Source organism: Phalacrocorax aristotelis, chromosome 10 (assembly GCF_949628215.1).
Source record: "Phalacrocorax aristotelis chromosome 10, bGulAri2.1, whole genome shotgun sequence".
In the NCBI taxonomy this organism is placed as follows: Eukaryota; Metazoa; Chordata; class Aves; order Suliformes; family Phalacrocoracidae; genus Phalacrocorax; species Phalacrocorax aristotelis.
This window is the reverse complement of record NC_134285.1, coordinates 2,264,986-2,281,038: the sequence shown is the minus strand read 5'-3', so window position 1 is coordinate 2,281,038 and position 16,053 is coordinate 2,264,986. Positions and strand designations below refer to the sequence as shown.

General features: G+C 56.1%; 1 long non-coding RNA gene across 4 annotated transcripts in view; it reads left to right on the top strand.

The window, feature by feature from the left end:
- The window catches only part of LOC142062395 (uncharacterized), a 30,953-nt gene continuing 14,900 nt past the window's right edge, over nucleotides 1–16,053 (top strand). For 3 of the 4 annotated variants that reach the window (XR_012662441.1, XR_012662439.1, XR_012662442.1), the window contains exon 1: nucleotides 11,760–16,045. This is a non-coding gene — a long non-coding RNA (uncharacterized LOC142062395). Of the gene's footprint in view, nucleotides 2,214–11,759; nucleotides 16,046–16,053 lie in introns of those variants that run through there. The other variant, XR_012662440.1, reaches the window with a different exon arrangement.

The following is a 16,053-nucleotide window of genomic DNA, read 5'->3' as shown; positions in this document are numbered from 1 at the left end:
TCCTCCCAGAGCAGCTCCGGGCTCGTGGGGTTCGGCCCTTTGGGGGTTGTTTCGGCTGAGGACCACGGCATAGCCCTGCTTGTCAGCTCGGATAAAAGTTTTATGCTTTTAAGGAGGCGGCAACAAATCGGAGGGATCGGAGTTGCATCTGCGGGGTGAGCGCTGGCAGCCGATGCAAGGCAAGACGGCTCTTGCGCTGGGTGCGTTAACCCTACCAGTGCGGCATGGGCAACCCCGGGTGCTGCCCCAGGGCTGGTGCATTTCATTGGCAAATTAATCTCAGTCTCCTGGGCCAAGTTGGGAGAGCCAACTGCTGTCCTGAAGTGATGGAAAGTGGGGTCTAAGGGGGAAAGTGGGATTTCCCCGCTCTGGGTTATGGAACCAGTTTTGCTCCCAGTAAAGTGTTAGAAAGAGGCAAATCTCTTGTATATAAAATAGCAATCATTATGAGTAGTAATTTATCATTAACCATTAATTATTAATAATTAACAGTAACACAAATGCTGAGATACTAAGGCAGATAAATGTACTTTGGAAACAAAAGGCCAGTCTGTAAGTCTAGGTAGAATTGTCCTTATCTCCTGGAAAAAAGTAACTTTTATACAGGCTAAGGAGGTTTTGCGAAACTTTAAACAAATTCAAAGGTGACTGAATTTACAGGACTTCAGTCTCTGAGATGATCCTGTCTGTCCCCAGACGGAGGGGAGACGCTGCCTGCACCTACAATGGTTGTAGCACCCACACCCGTGCGGAGGCGGTAGCAGCCACATCCAGCCCTGCCTGCGAGGGAGCACAACAGGAGCTGAGCTTTGCCCCTTAAGCGGGACCCGGAGGCCAAGGACCGACTCCAGCAAAGTTGGAAGTGGAGTCAGGAGACAAGGATGAGAAGTTGTGCTTCTCCCTGTCTCCAGCAAGGCCTTCAGCTCCTTTGGGAATGACCGCACTGCGTGTACAACCCTTGCCCCGACACCCCTCTGCCGATCCAAGCGCTCGCCCCGCTGGAGACTTGCCGGCGCCAGCCGCGGCGAGGCCGGACGCGCTGGTCGCAGGGCGAGCCGCGGGTGGCTTGGTCGCCTCCGTGAGACATCCCAGCATCCCTTCCCGCTTGCTCCTTTTCTCTAATTAATTACATTTTCTGTCCCTTTTGTGGCGCGGGTGCGCGCTGGCTGCCGAGGGGCGAGCGGGGAGCGTGCAGCTGTGGGCTCGGCGGCGGAGCAGCCATCTGCGGCGCCCGCCCGGGAAAAAAGCCTCGCAGCTGCCTGTGCCTGGTACCGGCGGTACCCGGACGAGGTCATTCATCACCAGGAGCCCGGGCAAGGAAGCTTGGCAGGGAAAAGGAGGACGGTAAACGCAGGAGGCAAATCTTAAAAATACTCTGGGACAGCGGGTATTGTATCCGCAGCCTCGGAGCTTGTTTCCTCTTGCTGTTATAGAAGGGCAGGACGCGTCTGTTGTGTCCCGTGTGGGGTGGAGCGGCCCCAACGCGCCTCCATCGAGCTGGTCCTACCCATCAGCAGGAGGAATGAGCACAGACATCCCTTCCCAAGAAGGATGGCGAGGGGTTATGTGCGTTTAAATCAGAAACGCGGCACGCTGGGTTGTGTTGGGTGTTGATGGAGGGTGCCTTTCCTGGTGCCCTCACCGAGGCCCGCCCTTACCATCTTTCCCTGGTCTGGGGACCCATCTATGCTGACAGCAAATGGCAGGAGAGAGCAAAATGTGTGAACTGAGCTCTGCAGGTACTTATGTGTGCCTGACTCCGCTGGCTCCGGTTACCCGAAATGCTGCTGAAGGCTCTGACCCACTTTCCCAGTTGACTTTCCTACAGCAGCTAAAGGTCCCCACCGTGGGCAGCACAGCTGGCCTGGGAGCAAGGACACAGTGGTGGCCCAAGGTCCCTGGGCTGGGGAGCTCATGTTTGCCACCCCTAACCTGGTCCACCTCCCAAATCACCCCTTACTCTAGCAGAAGGAGCCAGCAGACACCCAACGGTGATGTCCACGGCAGGCTCTGATGTTGCCTTTGGTCTCTCTTCTCGGCCCCCAGTTCACCGAAGAGGAGAGTGGGTATCAGGAGCTGCGTGAGGAACAGGGCGTGACCACCCCCACACCCCACCTGCAGGTCCCTGGACACGGATGCCACCACCAGACCCGTCCGTGGAGATGGCTTTGCTCCTCCAAGATGGGATGTGGTCACCTTCCCGGCAGAAAGAGGTGAGAGCCGGGGAGCGCGGCCGCTCGGCACGGCCCCACGGGGGACGGGGGACAGGGGTGCCCATGCGGAGCCACACGACTTGGTGCAACGATGCGTAGCCAAACTGGTTCTTCTCTCTGTGGGATGCCCCGTCTTTCCTGTTTACTTGTTATTCTGGAAATAGAACAATAAATAATTTATCGCCGATCGGTTGGCGCCCGTCCGACCTGTCAGTTAAGTTGATTTTAACTGGCCAAGTGTCAGGGCAAAAGGCCAGGAACGCTGTGCTAGGGAACAGTCAACACCACAATTATAAGATTAACACCTTGTTTAGTGGTCAGATACTGTCAAGTGGTAAAAGATTGCTCCGGTTCGTCTCTATAGAGCATCGCTCACAAATTACCTTATTAAGCAGGACCTTGCTCGCGGTCGGCTCCCTGCACCTGTGTCCTCAGATATTTCCATTCATGGTGGAGAGGAGGCCAACACTCGGCCGGGGCTGCTGGGGGCTGCGCAGCTGCGGGAGCATTATTCCCTCTTACCATATTTGCATATCAATGAGCCCCTGATTAATATTTAAAGAGCCAGCTGTCCGAGCCACCTATGAAAGAAAAAAAGCTCTGTGAGGTTTTTATTTTATTTTTTTTTTTTTTTAGGGATAACACTTACTGCCCTTTATCAAGTATGCTTCATTTTTACCCCCCTATTCTTTATTTTTTTTTTTTTTAAATGCCAGGGAAAAAAATATGAAACGCCATTAACGAGTTATCAGTGAATGAGTTGTGCTGCTCTCAATGCTTCTCAGTCCTTTTGTGCCATAGTTGCAGCTGCATCGAGCAGGTTTTTAGGGGCAGGAGCCCAGCGCCGGCGCCAACGGGCGCCCATGGGAACTGTATCTACGGGCAGCTCAGCGTGAGCACGAGGCCTGGGAAACGGGCAGCGTCCCCCGCGGGCGGGCAGGGCAGGGGCTGCCTCTCCTTCGCGGGGTGTATTTCCATGTTCCCGGCTTCCCCGGGCTCCTGTCGCGGAGCAGCGGCTGGTGCCGATGTCCCTGCGGTCCCCGGCGGGGAATGGATGCAGCGGCTTGGGAGGGATGCTGATGGTGACCTGCCAGTTAACGAGAAGCAAAGCACAAAGTAATGGCTCGAGTGGGCTAATCAATTGAAATGCCATCAAAAAACTAAGAATTTGTGTTTTCCGTGCCTCCCCAGCACTATTAATTGCCAGGAGGTTTTGTTTCCAGGCTTAAAAAGCTGTCATTTTAATAGACTAGTCTCTTGCCATTTTTTTTCCTTGAGCATTTGTCAATAATCCTCCAACAGCGGCAGCTTTGTTATCCCAACTAATTGGAGTCAAGTGGGGCTGCGAGAAAAGATCATTCACGACCGAGCCCTGGGAAAAACGCAAAAGGATTTTAATTTTCAATAAAATATGCAGATAAGTAGAAATTAACAGTGGGGAACGAGGTCTGGAGCCTGCGTGAATAATGGTGCTGCTCAGATGATGGCGGCTCGAGTGACTTAGTGAGAACTCGAGCGGGTCGTTGGAGATGCCGGTGGCTCTGCAGGACTGGGGGGGTGCAGGGACCTGCCCCCCACACCTGCATGGCCACCCATGGGAAACCGATGGCTCAGGGTACTTTTTAATATTTTAATCGATATTTCTTGGGTGCGGGAGGTGAGCGAGCCGTTTAGCCGACCGGTCGTGCCTGGCTGCAGCCGGTGGGGCAATATTTCAGGCCCCGCTTTGTTATTTTCATATACAAACGAGGGAAATTTGGGCACCCCTTCGCGGCGGGGATGGGATCGCGGCGGGATGCTGCAGTTCTCTGCCCTCTCTGCCCACGCCGCTGTCCTGGCCCGAGCCCGGCGGTGACCGCCGGCTGCTACGGATGTGGATTTTGGCCGGGCAAGTGTTTCTGCCACAGCTCCCTGCCCGTCGCTGCGTTTCGACCCAGCTGGTGACAGATGGCCTCTTCTGCTGGTGCAGCCACCAGAGAGGAACCAGACAGTTAGGAGTTGAAATAAAAAATCCCTCCAGCTTCACTGGATGCACAGAGGGTTGGCTGGATTTGCCCAGGCGGCCTCTCCTGGTCGTGCTGCTGGATGCACTGGGACCAGGGGCAGTTGCGCTGACGGATGCTGGTTGCAAACGGGTTTTTGAAAGTGATGGGGTAAAATATTTCCCAGCGAGGGGCCGTTCAACGCCTCCCGCAGCGTAGCCTTTACCACGGGAATTTGCCCAGGGCTGGGGCTGGGAAGGGCCGACCCCACCCATGTCCCCGGGCTGCTCTCCCTGCTCCTCCGTCCTGTCCCCAGCTCCATCGGCAGAGGACCGGGTGCTGGAGGGGGACCATGTGCTGGCAGGGGACCGGGTGCCGGCACAGAGCAAAAAACCCACGTGCTGCTTGCAGGCTCCGAGTGCCGGCTCCACGCCTCCAGCACCATGCAGAACAGGTCAGTCCTGCCTTCCCCAGCAAGTCAGAGCACTTTTTAGGAGGATTTTGCACAAGTAGTGCCTCCCAGCAGCCGTGCCCCATCCCACCGCGATGTGCCGTCCCGCTGGGCACAGAGGGGAGGGAGCCGGACGAAGCTGCACGCAGCCGCCAAGGAGGAGCCGGCCGAAGCGTTGGGGTCCCGCTGGCCCCCAGGCCAGCCCCCCTCCGCAGTTAGCAGTCCCTTGGGGAGGGGGACAGCTGAGCCGTCACCTGTTGGAGCTCAGACGCCGCAGCTGCGCCCGGCACCACCCGGCTGCTTTGAACCCACCGGATTAGGCAGAGGAGAGTGCCGCGCACGCACTTGTGCTCCGCATGCCAATGCCTTCCTCCTCCTCCTCCTCCTCCTCCCGGCACCCTGCCGGCCACGTGGCCGCAGCCTCCCCGACCCGACATCGCAGCCGTTCGGCACCTTCCGCGCCAGCTCCTCGCTGACGGTTTGGGGACAGCCCCGGGGGTGGCAGCGACCCTTTGGGCCCTGGGGGTTGGAGCCCCCGCAGAGCCCTGGGTGGGAGCAGCGGGGATCTGCTCGCGGCTGGACCGGGCGCAGCAGTGATGGAGGTCGAGGACCTCTGGGTGGGGGTCAAAGCACCTTCAGCACTTGGGCTGCTGGGTTCAGATCTGCTGAGCTTTAGCCTTCTTATCCAAAAGCAATAAAATCATAGGAAATCCCGGGGAGGAATATATATTTTTTAACTTTGTGAGAGACTGAATCTGCATGTTGCCACAGCCCAGTGCCCAACTCCACATTTTTTCCTCCATTCCATCTATTCCCATCGTGTCCCCTCCTTCCCACCGTAGCCCTCCCAGGGGAGGAGCCGGGGTGGTGGGACTTCACTAGCAGGTGGGTGACGGCCCCGGCTCTGCAGATGCCCTCTCTGCGGGGTGGCCGGGCTGGGCTCCTCTTCCGTAGCCGCCCGTCTTGTGCAGCTGCTCCATCTCCAGTTTGGGTGCGTCGGGCACCCCCGGTTTGGGTGGGGTGCCCCCAGTTTGGGTACGCGCTGCTCTGTGCCGCCCTCCCTTTCGCGGCGGCGGCAGAGCGTGACGCACGGCGGGCGGCTGCGGCACGCGTTGCGGTGATGCCCCCAGCTCGGCGGAGGACAGACGGGGGCGCCGGGTGGCTGGATTCTCCATCCCTTTCCATCCCTCCCTCACACACGTGCCTGATCCCCTCGTGCCTCTATTTTCTCTCGTTTTCCTCAGTCCCAAATTCAAACCCAGGGAGACAGACAGCCCGTTCCGCAGTTTGCCAGCGGCCGCCACGCTGTCCCCGTGCCCTCACCGAGCCCAGCGCCACGGCAGGACCAGGACCGAGGCTTGGCCTGGGTCCCCAGGGTTGTGTTTCTTGGAGTGCAGGATTTGCCTTCTGTTTTTAAAAGCGGAGAAGGAATGGTTTGGGTCTATTGGGTTGTTGGTTTTTTTTAAAGAAAAAAGCTTTCTTCCCCGTACTGTACTTTTTGAATTACCCAGTTTCGCTATCTGCTCCCCACGCTCATGCTTTTGGTCTGTTTAAGAGCAAGAGTGTAACATTAAGGTGATTTATAGCAATCTCTGGAGTGGAAGGGCAGAGACTTGGGTATTTTTTTCCTTTTCCTCAGGTGAAAGAAAACCTCGAATGTTAACTCACGAGACATTACAACGACTGCTCCATCAATCCTTGATTTACGAGCTCAAATTTATGAGTTAAAAATTATTATTCCACTCGCATATATTTTTTCCCTTGGCCGTTTTAGTGCCTGTGAAAGGTGAGGGGTTTGACAGCTCCTGGAAACAAAAGCCTTTAATATCTCCCCGAGCGAGGCTCTCCCAGGCAAGAAGAGGGATGCCAGGAGGGCTTTTCCTCCCTGCTGCAGATATTAGTCACTCCGGGCCAGTCTTAACCAAACAGAGCAGAAAGTTTGCTTGAGATAAGCCAGGACTAATTAGCAAAGTCTGTTCTTGGTGCCTGGGGACTCCCCCGGGATTATCCTCGGTGGCCAGATCGGCGCTGGGCTGGAGGGGGAGGCTGGGTGTGGAGGATGCCCATCACCCCCCGACATTTTAGGACCCCTCCCAAAATTTTTTTGGACACCTCCAGAGCGGCTGAGGGGGATGCGAGGGGACTCGGGTTGCGTGCCGCGTGGCGGTGGCGGTCGCCATCCTCCAAGGTTGCTCTGGGATTATTTTTAATCACTTTGGCGAAGTACCTCCCCCCTCCTCCATCCCCCGAGTGACACCAACGTTTTGGGCCTAAACTAAACTGGCAGCAGTCTTTAAAATATAACATGCGTGAAATACCAGGGAGCAAAAAATATCCTCTTTAAAGCATATGTCGCGCAGTGGCTTAGAGAGCCGGGGGATTAAAATCTTAGTGGGGCTTGGGAAATAATGCCAGAGCCCCTGCTGCACTTCATTAAAGTACATTTTTGACGCAGCTTGCCTTATTCAATAACAATTTAGCTGACCAAAAACTGAATCGAAAGGGACAGGCAACTGTGTAGCATTTTGTTGCATTTTCATTTTCAGCATTTTTTCATGTCAATTTGCCATCTGCTGCCCCAGCGGCTGGAAGGCGGCTGTGCTCTGCCAGCGGAAAGGCTGAGCCCACCTCAAAGTGCTGGAGGGTTCATGTCTCTGTGTTCCCCCCTGAAAAAATCAGACAGCGTTGGGGTCGGGCTGGTGCTCCCATGGGGCCGGCTGGGCTGGATGCCGAGGCTCACCACGATGCCCACCGCCCCGTCTGCTTCTCTGCTCAACCCCCAGCCACACTCGGACGGGGTGAGTGTCTACCGTTTCCCCTCCATCCCCACCCGGTGCGACTTAACCCCGATGCCCGCGGTCGTGGCAAAGCCCAAACAGCTTCAGAGCCGTCGGGGCGGCTCCGCGGCGGTGACCGTGGGAGTCCGTGGGGTGGACGAGGCTTGGCCACCGTGGCCAGCGTTGCAGCGCGGATGCTGGGTTGGCTTCTGGTTTTTCCGGCCACGAAAATGAAATGTGCAGTTTTAGGTGATTTGAAAGGCAAAGCAGAAAGGAAGAGTTTCGCTGACCGTGGCTGCTTCCTGGGGAAATTCCCATTTTGAGGAAAAAGGTAGTTTTCTGTTGGAAAACACGCTTGGAAGGAGAAGGAGCAAGGGCGCCGTGGTCCGCACCTTTCCCCCAGGAGGGACTGCAGATGGTCCTGCTGTAAATCTGTCACTAAGGGCATTTCGTGGTGCGGGGGGCAGGACTCCCACAGCCTGGGGACGGTGTTACCGACACCGGAAAACTCCAGCAGCTCTGAACACGTTTGTGTTTGGTATTTCCAAAACCCTTGAAGGCAGCACTCCACGTTATGGAAAGTTAATTGGGAGAAAGGAGCCAATTTCAGCCTGGAAGAGCATGAAACGGCCGCTGAGATGGTATCTAATTGTTTTCATCTCCTTCCTCCGCCCGCTCCTAAAGTCGAGTGGATTTTTCTTCCCACAAATTGGCTCAAAAAGAAAAAAAATTGATCCCAGGTTGAGATTTTTGTATTTCAAGTATCTGGGGCGTGTTTGTCTTTAGCACGGAGGGAGCGTCGCAGCCGGGCAGCCCCGAGGGCCCGGCTCTCTTCATTTAATATTCCTCTCTCCAACTCAAGTGGCTTAAAGAGAGCGCGACGGGGCAGGGTGGCAGGAGGCACCGTGCGGTGGGGGGCTGCGGTATGGGGGGAGATTCCCAGCATTTCTCCTTTGCCTGAGCCCGTACGGGTCTAACCTGCCTTAGGGTGCATGGTTTTGGGTGCAGAGCCCCTTTGCCCCTAGTCCGCCTGCCCACGGGTAGACCAGGTGCCCCGCCCTGTGCCACCCACCTCCTCCGAGGTGGGCACAAGGAGTTCGAGGGAGAGCAAGCACCAAGAGCTGTCGAACACACAGGGGTGTTAAGCTGGAGGTGTTCTCCAGCTTCAGGTGTCTCTGACCACGTCTGTTCCTTCCTGGTGTTCCAGTGGTAGCCGTCCCTCGAAGAGCACAGACTGGGCTAGAGGGATGCTTGGGATCCAGCCAAGTCCTTACATTCTCCTCCCTCTACACACAGAGACCTCTCTTGGCCATAGCCCTCCTCTGCCAGGTGAGCTGGGGAGCAGGACAGAGTTATGGGTCATGCAAAGACACCAGTGATGCTCCTGAGGTCAAGTGAGAGCAGGAGGAGTCCCGGGGGAGCCGAGCAGCCAGGTCCAAATATGGATCCATCATGTGCATCTTCTCCAGGAGCAGCCAGCCAATGTTCCCACCGCGTGTGTCACGGTTCCCTGAATAACCAAGGCGTTCATACAAACAAAACAAAGAAACCCTCCGTCTCTCTGGAGACAAGTCACAAACAGAGAGCCAGGCCAGCCCCATTGATGGAGCTGGACACAGTGAATCACTCAACCAGCTGTAGTTTAAGCAATTTGGGTCAAATATGCACCCTGGCGTCACGCCACTGACTTATCTTGCATTTCACTTGTTGTACCTCAGCTCAGGGTTTGCCTCGCAGTTGCTTGTAGTTAACGTGACAGTCTGGGGTTGAAGGTGGGTACCTGTTTATGCAGTTACCCAAGGAATCTGCTGTGCTGGTTTTATTCCTATTTATTATTATGTCAGATTTTATTCCTGGCTAATTTTTACTGCAGCTGAACACAAAGGACAGCAAGAATAGTATTAGCAAAGAGCTTTACTGAGCTATTAATGTTCCCTGTGGGTGCAGAGTGAATACAGACACTCAACAAATGTATAAACGGGTCCATAAAACATGCCCGGGGTACCCCTGCAGTGCAGCCCCGAGGGGCTGCGGGGAGACTGGCCCACATCCGCGCACGGGCGAGGGCCTGAAGCCGAGGGCTCGGTGCAGCTTCGGCTTAGCAAGGCTGGGCCCAGGGGACTTTTCTCCAGGATTACATCAGTAGCATGAGGATGCTGAGTGTACTGTCTGGGAATCTAGAAGACGAGGGGTTTTTTTTCTTTGCGATTATGTATATGATAAAATATGTTCTTCTGACTCTCGGGCTGCCTGCAAAAGGGGCTCTGCTGCAAAAGCGACGTTGCCTGGTTTTCCAGTGCCTGGGGGCCGGCAGCTCTGTGTGCCACGGCAGCCGTGGGGCTGGGCTGGGGTGCGCTGCCCTTCCCCGCCTCCCTGCCCGGTTGGTACGTGGCATTGCCCTGGGCAGGGAGGTGTGTGCCGCGCTGCCTTCTGCTAAACGGGGCCAAACCCACCCCGGTTCCCCGAGCCGCTATGCTCTGCTGCTCTGGGGATGTGCCGGGGGTCCTGCGCCCTGGGGGCTGTTCCACAGCTCCAGCAGGGCTGGGGTGCAAGGGAGATGCTTGGCCAGCTCTACGTGCACGGGTACCACTGTGAGGATGCTCTGAACAGTCAGAAGCTCAGCCAGGGCGACTTTATCCATGTTGTCTGTAGCTCCTTAGCGCTGCGCATGCTGTTTGGGTGATGCTTTAAGCAGCTGTGGGATGCGGCTTTGTATGGCGATAAAACCTGGCGTTTCCAAGCACTCCTGTCAGGGGATTTTACCCCAAAAGAGCGAGCGAGGTAGGAAGAAGAGCAGAGGAGGTGCAGCTGGGAGCCCTCCCGAGGCTGCAGGGGCACGTGGAGCTCAGCCTCCGAGCACTGAGGGAGCCCCGTGAGGATGGGTGAGCGCTGGGAGGAGGAAGGCAGAGCAGGGCTTTGCCGATCAGCTCCACACTGGCTCCTGTGTGCAACGCAGGAGCAAAAATGGGGGGAAGAGAGCAGGCCAGGGGTTTTCCCTGTGGGGACAAGCTGCTTTGCACAAGTGTTTGCTAGCAGGCTATGGGGGGAGGCAAAGAGGATCCAGTTCCTAAATTGGAGGCTAGCTGGAAAATGGTGGTCTGCTCCCGGGGCAGCTGGGGATTAGCCATGGGGATCTGTGGAAGGGGGTAAAACGTCGGACTTCCTTCGGTCAAGATCACAGGGACATAGTTGAGCACCGGCCAATGCATCTCGCAGGCCAGCGCTCCGCAGACAGACTCCACCTCCCGAAACAACCGCATTGCATCGGGCTTGGCAGCCCTGCTCCATCTGGCAGCCCCCTCCCGAACAGGCTCAAAACTGAGCTCATATGGAGCCAGAATAACCTCTCGTCCCAGGAGGGGACAAGAGGAGGGCAGCAGGACCCTCATCAGTTTTGGTGTCGGCGTTGGGTCTGTCCCGCAGGTGCAACACTCTCAGGAGCACCCAAATGGGTGGGAGAAAGGGGACTGGGGTGACCATCGCCCTCACCCTTGGGCACAGAGTTTGAGGAGACCCTAGTCATGAGCCTTAATCTCTTTCACAAGCCTTTCTGGATGGAGGAGGGAAATCGGGACAACTCCTTGCCCCCATTCCTGACCCAGCCTTGGCGCCCACCGAGCCCGCCCAGGGCTTTTGGCTGGTGGGGAGGGATGCTCGGAGGGACTGGTTTTTCCAACCCATGTTGCTGGCCAGCTGAGCCCAGGGTGTGCTGAGGGGCAAAGCTTCTTTAAAAACCCCCAAAATTTGCTCCAATTCAATATTTCAGCAAGAAACTGAAATTTTAGTGGGGGGGGGGGGGAAACAGAATTAAAATGTCAGTGGGGATCTTTAGTAAATCATTCAGGTCCTCCATCCTTCCCAAGTACCGAGGAGGCCGGAGTTGCTCCAAAACCGCAGTTTTAACCAAAAGAAGCTAAAACAAACAAACAAACAAACAAAACACAAAAAAAAGCCACTTGGCCATGTTTTTCATCGCCCCCTTCCCCCTCCTTTTTGATCGTCTCTGTCTTGTACAACCCTGGTATAGGCAGCAAGCTGAGGATTTCACCCATCTTTTCAAAGTAGCGCAGAGGAAGAAAGCAGCCTTTGTAAAGGGGTTTCTGAAGTTCTCTGTTCTGGGAAGGTTGGAAATAACACAAAAACATCCTTTCTCACTATATTGTGTCGCTTCCAGCTCTAAGCTCCACCACGACCCAGATGTTTAGATGATGATGCTGAAAAGGAAAATAAGAGCGGTGGCGAGAAAGCCGGGAGAGTGGGGATGCTGTGTGAAATTCGCTTCTAGAAACCTGCGCTGCTTTGGGTAAAGAGTCTTTCTTTTCGAATTATGGAAGAGAATTAGAGAAGGAGACTCGGACGTTGTGAATTAATATCTTAATTCGGTAGGTATAGTGATGACTGTTAGTCCAGCTGCACATCTCCTTATGGGCAACCGTGTAGTTTAGCTTTACGACAATAGGCAATGTTCAGCCTCCAACGTATTCAGGGTTTGGTGCTATCAAGCTTTTTTTTCCTGCCTTTTGATCTGATTCTCCCTTTTTCACCACATTGCTCCCAAGTTTTTCCAAACTTGGGACAATTATTGGTGTGAGTTCATCAGTCTGCTTTTAAAATTATCTTTATCCAGAAGGAGGAGGGGCCTCCTTCGGCGGATGTATGGAATAACTCTGTTGTTACCTAATTGATTGGACAAGGAAAGTTAAGTGTGAAACTCTTCTTTATTGTCCGTATCCTCTCTCTAATTATCCCGACTGTCTGGTCCGTAGTCCCCCGCTAATTGTTCTGCCTCAGCAAGAATTTCTCCAAATGTCCCAGCTGCTGATCCATCCCTTCCAGAGGGGTCTCGGCGTGGGCTTTCGCAGTCAGCTCGAGCCAAGCGAAGTCAACGCTGATGTGGGAAGGGGGTGACCCCCCCACCCCCCTTCCCAGGCCGCACGTCCCTGCCGTGCCGGCATCGGTGTCCGTCCACCTGCCGGGATGTGTGTCCAGCTGGATTTTGTGCCGGAGAGAGGGGCTGGGACTGGACTGAGTGCACCCAGATGTCGATGGCACGGGGAGGCTGCGGCATCGCGGTCCCCCTGCCCTGCCAGCTGTCCCGGGCAGAGGGGTGTTAGGAGGGGTCAAGGCACCGTCTCCCACCCATCCTAAACCCACTGCTGCCAAAGCACGGGTTGTCCTGGCCAAACCCCGGAGCAGGAGGTGGGAGCTGAACTCGTCTCTGCTCTGGCAGGCAGAGGAGCGAGACAAACTGCTCCGGCGCTGACTTTTCAGAGCCTGAGCCCTGGCTCTCGCCGCACGCCTGGCTACGGGCTCGTCCCGCCGGCGGGGCCCCGCAGCCGCCGCTGCGGAGGGGAGAGGGGACGTTTCCGTCCTGCGCTCTCCTGCCTTCTCTGAGGGATTAGGGCAGAGACCAGGATGCTTTAAAAACAAAGCCTCGAGTCTGCAAAGGTTGTGCCGCTGGAGCGACAAAGCTGATTCACCGTCTGCGGTGGCAGGCAGCCACGGAGCAGCAAACCATATGGTGGAGCTGGGTGGGAGGAGGAGCTGGGCTCCGTGCTTGCCCGCAGACCCCAGGAATACGTCGTATGAGGGTCCCTGGGTGCCCCGTGCGGGACAACCTGCCCGGGGAGCCTGCACGTCCCTGCCCCATGGTCAGCCTTCAGCTCAGAGCCTGTCTGCGGAGCACGAGCGGTGGTTGTTGCTTTGGAGGGATGGGCGGTGGGGCAGTGGTTGCAGGGAAAACCCCGCTGCCCAGCGCCTCCACGAGCTGCCTGCGGGCGGGTGGATGGGTGCAGCATCAGAGGCTCGGCTCTGCCGGAGAGGACACCGTCACCCTGGGCTTGTGCGGGGCCGGGCTTGTGCTCGCGTGTGCTGCAGGTCACGCTGTCCCCAGGCACCCTCCTCGCCGCCTCGACCTCCGCACTCCGCCGAGGAGGGTGGTCAAAGACCCTCGTGGTTTCTCCCCATCCCCACTCCCACCCTCCCTTTCCCCGCTTGTGCCTAATTCAATTTGCTTCTCCCGCAACAGCTCCCCATAGCTTGACCATTAGCAAACGGAGTTGGCCAGAGGCCTCGGTGACCATTTGCATGCTAACCCTGCTGCCGCCGCTGCCTGCCAGCCCGGCCCCGGGCACCCGCGAGGCGCGCCGGCGCTGCCAGCACCCCGCTTGCGGCGCGCTGCGGAGAGCTGCCAAATCGCAGCGGCGCTGGTGCCAATTCAGAGAGAAAGGGGCGAGGGAGCCGCACACAAAGAGCGGTTTATAGCCTGGCCGGGCACCTGACACGGGGAGGAGGGAGGGCTGAGACGTGCTTAGCCCTGATAATCGCCAGTTTGAGTTTAATATTATTTTTTTTTTTTTTAATCAAAAGCACAGCAACAGCTGGGGCTGAGGCTTTCCAGGAGATGAACTCATGAACAACTGTTCAAAATAACTTTATTCGTACTGCTATTAGATCAGTCCACTGGGGAGCAACCAATTATTTTTGATTACTGGAGGCAGATAAGGCTGGGGTAGAGCCGAAAACCATGTGCTGCAAGGATCAAGGGCACCTCATGGCTTGGGCACGTTGGCTGTGCTGGCAGGTCACGGGCCCCCAGCACCCATCTGAGCCCCCAGCACCCATCCGAGCTCCCCCCATGGTGCCAAGAGATCGTGCCGGGGGGAAGCACAGCAGGTTGGGGGGATTCTGCATGAGGTTTTGCGGGTGTGCGCCGTGTGGGCATGCAGGAGGCAGCAGGCTGTGGGGACATTTGCAGGCAGATGGGTGCCATTTCTACCTAAAAACCAATTAACAGTGATGCTGCAGAGCTAATTAGCCTGTCTGAGGTTGGTCTGTCTTGTTTGTAAGGCCATGGCGTGGCATCAGCACAGGGAAACACGAGGGGTTTGGAGCAGGACCGGTCCCTTCCCAGCGGCCGAGGCGAGCGATGCCCGGACTCGTGGTGCAGCAGCGCCTGCGGCGGCAGCGCAGGTCCCGTGTACCCCTGCCCAGGGGCGCGTCGCAGGGGTCCCAGCAGGGCCGTGCCCCATCACTCGTCCTGTCCCCATCCCGCAGACCAGACTTAAAGTGCTTTCAGTCAGCTGAGGCCAGTGCCGGATATTTTTGCTTTCCAGCATGACATCAAGCAAACCTGAGAGTGAGCTCTGTTAGCCAGCAGGATAATCTCCCAAGGGAACGAAAGGTGGAAGCTGAACCACTAAAAACTGGGCTGCAGGGAACAGCCTGCACTGGCCAGGAGACAGACTGCATGATCTAATAGGTCTTTTCCATTTCTCGCTCCTGTGATTCAAGAAGTATTGTCACTAGGGATTTTTTTAAAAATAGACCGGTTGAAACAGAAGACGGTGGATGTAGGGATCAGGCCTGCCTTGGCTGGGAGGCAGGTTGGTCTAACAGGACTTTTCCATCACGCCGTTCCATGATTAATCGAGACAAGAAAAGAAAAGGAAATTGATAAACACAATAGTAATTCCATCCAGGGTTTGCCTTAGTCAGGTTATTACAATCCTGACATCATGTCTTGAAAAGAGGACTGGAAATAAATCTCTAGTAGATAATATCTGCTCACTGGGGATGGAGAGGTGCACCGGGCTGCCAGGGGCATGAGGAGTTAATGCCTTTGGTGGTCCCCTCCCCAAAAAGCTGCTTCTCCTGATTTCGCTGGATCTCAAACCAGCAACAGAAGCGTGATGCTTCCAAGGAGACTTCACACCTTCTTCTGCCTGTGCCCCTTCGGCCTTCCTGCTAAAATCAGCCCCCCCTTTGAAAAAAGCATCTTCTGAAGGCATCTCGCCATGGTTGGGAAACTTATTTCCTGCCAGGTCATTTAATCAGGACAAACACTGAGGCATCTGGGTTTGGCTTCAGCTGACGGGGGGTGCAGTCTCCGGACACCAGTGGTCTCACCACTGGGTCCCCGTGGGAGCAGGTCCCCTCCCGCACTGCCAGCTCTCCAGGGACACCCCGGAGTCGGACCAGCCTGAGCTGTAGCTATTCCCGGCGGCCCCAGGCTCTGGAAGTGCAGCTCAGGTGAGGCAGGATGCCTACATGATGCAAATCGGGATTTTTTTCTGTCCCTTTGGCCTTTATGGCCACTACTGAGGATAGGTGTGAAAGCATGAGCGAGGCGGCTTAGAAACATGTCTTAGCCCACAGACCCCTGTCCAGCCCTCACCGGTGGCGCTGGGAACTCAGAAATCACCGTTTCAGGGAGGCAAATGAAATATTCTCCCTTTTTTTCCCTAAATGGTCCCCACTAATGGAAGGTCTCAGTCTGGAATTGATTTGACTCCCGTCACCAGAGCTGCTGCTACCAGGGATTTCGTAAGAGTCCGCAAGGCCTTTAATCTTTTCCTCTACAAATAGGTATGATGTAAAACCCAAATCCTGACCACCTCGTGGTTAGGAGTCTTGTGGCACTTGCAGCCGGAGCCAGGAGCGCGAGCCCTGGGGTCCTGGCCCAACTCCAGCCGGGCAATTTGTGTTCTGTCTCCGCATCCCCCACCGCTTCATCCATGGAAATCGGAGCTGCTCCCGTCCAGTCCCGGCTGCTCCTGCCGTACCACAGCGCTCGCTGAAACAGCCTCCGCACCCGGCCCTGGGGAAAGATGCATTGCAGGGGTAGGGCT